This window comes from Elephantulus edwardii, unplaced genomic scaffold, assembly GCF_000299155.1.
Source record: "Elephantulus edwardii isolate Elephantulus edwardi_28Jun2011 unplaced genomic scaffold, EleEdw1.0 scaffold00083, whole genome shotgun sequence".
NCBI lineage: Eukaryota > Metazoa > Chordata > Mammalia > Macroscelidea > Macroscelididae > Elephantulus > Elephantulus edwardii.
Window position 1 is genome coordinate 4,703,454 of NW_006399833.1, and position 5,517 is coordinate 4,708,970.

Genomic DNA, 5,517 nt, shown 5'->3' on the forward strand with positions numbered 1-5,517 from the left:
CGCAGCGTCCGAGCCCGCGGCCCTGGCAGGCGAGTCCCCTCCGCCGCCCCTCCTCCCGCCGCCACTGCTCGCGGGGCTCGCGACTCCACACACACCCCCTCCCCGGCTTCGCCCCCCAGCCCGAAACATGACTCGCGACTTCAAACCCGGAGACCTCATCTTCGCCAAGATGAAAGAGTACCCCCATTGGCCGCGCGGGTGGATGAAGTTCCTGATGGAGCTGTAAAACCGCCCACAAACAAACTACCCATTTTCTTTTTTTTCTCTTTCTTTTTTTCTTCTTAAGCTTTATTTTTGAAAAATAATTTTAATAAGCATTTACAGAGATTTAGGATCTCCATTCATTCATTGCTGCACTTCTCTCCCCGCCCGGCTCTTCCCCCGCCCCCTGGCTGGCTCCTCTCTTTCAAAAGGAAAAGAAAAACTCCCTCCCTGGGACACAATCTCCCCACACCCCTCCCGCCGCCCCCAGGTACATAGTGGAATGTACCTATTTTCTTTTTTGGAACTCATGAGACTGCTTTTTTAGGACCAAAGGATATATTTCCTCATTCTGAAAATAAGGAAAAATATGGCAAACCAAATAAACAAAAAGGTTTTAATGAAGGTTTATGGGGAAATAGATAACAATCCAAAAGAGAAATTTTCAAGTCAATAGGCCTCAACTAAACAGTCAAATGCATCATCTGATGTTGAAGCTGAAGAAAAAGAAACTAGTGTTTCAAAGGAAGATACTGACCATGAAGAAAAAGCTAGCAATGAGGATGTGACTAAAGCAGTTGATACAACTACTCCGAAAGCTGCCAGACGAGGGAGAAAGAGGAAGGCAGAAAAACCAGTAGAAACTGAAGAGACAGGAGTAGTGACAACAGCAGTCACCTCTGTCAATCTGAAAGCAAGCCCAAAGAGGGGACGGCCTGCAGCCACAGAAGTCAAATTCCAAAACCAAGAGGCAGACCGAAAATAGTAAAACAGCCTTGTCCTTCAGAGAGTGAAATGGCTACTGAAGAAGACAAAAGTAAGAAAAAGGGTCAAGAAGAAAAACCACCCAAAAAGCAGCTGAAAAAGGATGAAGAAGGTCAAAAAGAAGAAGAAAAGCCACGAAAAGAGCTGGAAAAGAAAGAGGGGAAGAAAGAAGTAGAATCCAAAAGGAAAAATCTACCAAAAGTAGGGGTTCCATCCACCTCTGACTCTGAAGAAGAAGGGGATGACCAGGAAAGTGAAAAGAAACAAAAAGGTGGCAGGAACTTTCAGACTACTCATTGGAGAAATACCCTAAAAGGGCAGCATGAGAAGGAGGCAACAGATTGAAAACGTAAGGAGGAGGAACAAGTGGAAACTGAGCATTTTGCTCTGTAAAGCATTTCAGATACATCTTGTATGAAATGCATTACGCAAAATAAAGTTTATTGTATTGTATTCCCAGCCAAGCAACATGTAATCTACAGTAATAAAAAAATATATCTCATTTTGGGCTCAAAGCATTAATCCAGTTACTGAAAAGAGAATACAAGTGGAGCAAAGCAGAGACAAAGATCTTGAGACAGACTCATTGAGCTGAATTTCCCCCTTTCCCCCCTTGATGGAAGAATGTTCCAGACACTAAATTGAGGACTTCATTACTAATGGCATTATTTATATGTGCTTCAATTGTTTAAAATTTTTCCTGTAAGGTATACACTACATATTAAATCAGCCATCATTCTTGTTAGAAAGTTTTTGACCAAGCTTAAACATGAAGCTTTGTGTATTTAAAATAATAACAAGCTCAGATGAAGATGGTGGTTGTACATTATTTCATTTAGAAAATATAAAAATTTATTTTGATTTGAAGCTAGGTATTAAACTGGAATAGCTCTTAACATCCCTGAGAATGGGGTGGTTGTGCCCTGACCTGGACATTCCTTGTTGTTTCTTTAGAATCTTAATTGTGTGTGTGTTTATTTTTAAATATCCTGAGAGATTAAACAGTAGACTTGTTAAGAAAAAAAATTAAACTGTAACCAAAATTTTAAAATAAAGTTGGTGTTTTTTTTTTTAAAGAGCATTGTAGAACAAGGACAAGGATCCAAGTTGGGGAGGGGGATGCAGAGGGATGAGGATGGGCGGGGGGTGGTGGCTTAATCATGGGGTCACCCAATTTGATGGGTGGAGGGAAGAGTGGGTAAAGGAAAGGGGAATATCTGGTGTGAAAACAATGTATACAAACTTTGTAAGTAAATCAGTATAAAAAAAAATCCAAACATGTATTGGGCAAGTGTACTGTCAGGGACCTCTCCAAAGTGCTGAAGAGCAATGATGTCCATTTGAAGACTAACTTGTACCTGATCCAAACCATAATCTTTTGAATTAATTGCTATGCAGCTGAAATTTGGACATGAATATGAATGACAGAAAACATCAAGAAGAAGGCATCAGATACAACCTTTGGATTGTGGTGTTGGAGAAGAGTGTCAGAAGAACAAATACGTCCTGTAGAAAGTGAATCAGAGTGCTTCTTAGAAGCAAGGATATTGGAAATTCTTCTCACATACTTTGGTCATATAGTTAGGAGGGGCCAATCCTTGGAAAATGACATCAAGCTTGAAAAGGTACAGGGTCAATGAAGGAGAGGAAGACTATCAACACTATGACTGTACTTGCTGACTTGAGTGTGTCAGGAAATGTCAAGGTTCAGACCAGTAATTCATAATGTTGCTGAGTCCTAGTTGACTCTATGACACTTAACAACAACAGCTATGTGCCAAGTTAAAAGAATCAGGTGAAAAAGTGTCTGGGTTTTGTACCTGGGATCCAAAATAACTGTAGCCCCTTCAACGGACCCATTTCCCTTCACTGCCATATCTTGACTCTCACCATTTCCCATATATCCCAATTGCACTTAAGTGCAATCATTTTTGCTGGTGGTAGAAGCAGCTCCACCTCACTCTCCAGCCCTACCCTCACTGCCACACATAATTGTCATATTGCTTCACTATTCAACTCCTGCTCTCCAGGCATGCTTTCCAGGTGGTTAGAATTTCCTTCCTTAATACATCACAGGCCCCTTTTAGTAACTTTAGAATGTCTGAGCTACTTCAACTTAAGTATGGACACTCAAGGACAAAAATGCAAGTGTTTCCTTCTTCTTGGGAAAAGCCCCTGAGGAGCTATTTGTACATGTTCACTATGCGTCAGTGAGTATGTGCAGCCACCTGTGACAGCCATGTTGTCTCTTTTTTCCCCATAGGTGTACTTTACTTGTGGTCACATGGTCATCACAATTCCTTCCCTAGGGGGCTTCATAGACGTGTTAGTGAGATTTATGCCTTAAATTAATTAGAATTAATATTAAAAATTTTATAGTGAGCGTGGCTGCTTTGGGTTGGGTTCTCTGGAGAGCCAAACAAATGAAAATTATACACTCTCTTGTAGAGGCTGGCAAGCCCCAATTCTGTGTATTGGACCTCAGGATACAGGCTTATCTTTAATCATTTAGTTGTAGAGGCTGACAAATCCAAGGTTAGGAGGTAAGGCAGGTCAATGTCTTCAGAGGCTGATGAATCCAAGTTTGGTTGGCAAGGGGGACTGCTGGTTCAATTACTCTAAGAACTGGAGGTGATAAGGCAATGCAGGATCCAGACTAAGTAAAGTAAGTGAGCTTTGCCAGATTTTTATATATATTTGATTCAAGTCTCACCACTGGTTAAACTCCTTCCTTCAACCATCTGGCTACTCACAGCAGACCTCATTGCAGGAATGATTATTTTGTATCAAACCTCATCAAGGGAACGACTCCATCATAACTTCCAATTTAATTAGTTATTGTTGTTGTTAGGTGTCATTGAGTCAAATAAGGCTCACAGTGATCCTATGAACAAAAGATCTGAACCCTGTGCTATCTTCACACTTCCTGACACACAAGATCCCATTGCAGCAGTCACTATGTCAATCTACCTGGGTTGAGTTCTTCCTCCCCTTTGCTGACCCTCCACCCTTCCGAGAATCATGTCTTTCTCCAAGGAGTAGCACCTCCTAGCAATATGCCTAAAGTATGTGAGGTGGAAGCCTCATCATTCTTACCTCCAAAGAGCACTCTTCCTGCACCACATTAACTATCACAGTCTACCCTTTGTCAAGTTGGCACCTTAAATACTTAAGAAATCATACTTGTACCTAACATGGTACAACTAACATGTTTACAACTGGAAATGCACTAGCCCGATTTGTATATTGTATTTTATAATACAAAAATACTTCATGCACATATACAAGGAAGAAATTCTTATAATAATCACAATTCCTCATTTTGCAAATGGTCATGTGGTCATAGTTGGTATTTAAAAAAACAACCTTCTTCAGCTACCCATGCAGTATTTCTTTGGCTCTAAACAAGCACCTCAGCTGGTGATGGGTTTTTACCTGTTAGGTTGACCCAAGACTTCATTCATAAAAGGTCTAGGTCATAAAGCGTCATGTCAAAATTGGGCCGTTATAGTTTTTCATTAACTTTAATCACAGGCCATGGTAATGCTAAGAGACAACCTGAGGAATCGCCTGTATTCCATACTTTCCTTCACCTCCATTTTGTAACATCAGTCTGAGTTCCTTTTGATAATCAGGATCATTCACACCAGGCAATGCAGTAAATCTCTTCTTTTCCTCCTGATTCAGAGTCCTGAACAACCCAAAGTGGCTACACCACAACTGCCAAACCAGAAAATCATAAACAGCCAAATTGACACGCAACTTTAACCACAACAGTGACCCTGTAATTTATCATCACAAGATTCCTGTAAAAAGTGTCCATGCTAATTGTTAATAATGTGACAAGAGTGAGCATACATGACAGTTTGCCCAGGGCAAGCCTTGATGTATGGTCATCCTATTAAAATACCCGTGTACAAATCTCAACCTCAGAAAACAAAATTAAGGGTTAAAAAATATCATGAAAATAGGAAAGGGGTTTTTGAAGTTGTTGATGATTGCAGTATATTGCATTAGTCTTTTGCAATATTAGACTATATCTGCTTGCAAAAAAGACCCTCAACCAGGTGGCTTGACATGCTGCACTGGGCTCTTGCATGTCAGGAAGGGTGAGGACGTTGCAGGATAGATAAGGGTTCAGATCATTTGTTCATAGGGTCGCTATGAGTCATATTCAACTCAATGGCACCCAACAATAACAGCTCACATAGAAAGAGATTGTCCATCTTGTGAAGCAGAACAGCTGGTAGATTAAAACCACCTGCCTTTGAGTTGGTAGCCCAATTCCTTATCCAAGAGGCCACCAGAGCTTCCTACTTGTTAGAGATAAAGTTTTAAAATATTTTCTCAGATACCATCCTTATTCGTTTTGGATAAGTGTGCTTTCATGTGCGAATGCAATTTTTTAAAATCCTATTTATTAATGTTTTCGGCTTTGTGTCAAGAATTTATCGCTAAATGCAAGGTCTGGAAGCTTTGCTCTTCAAGAGTATTCTTCTAAGAGTTTTATCATGTTAGCTTTCATATATGTACACCATCGATTCATTTCTA

General features: G+C 40.5%; 1 pseudogene; it reads left to right on the forward strand.

Moving 5' to 3' along the window:
• The first annotated feature begins 127 nt into the window (after positions 1-127).
• LOC102862570 lies at positions 128-1,359 on the forward strand (annotated as a pseudogene).
• Positions 1,360-5,517: the final 4,158 nt, after the last annotated feature.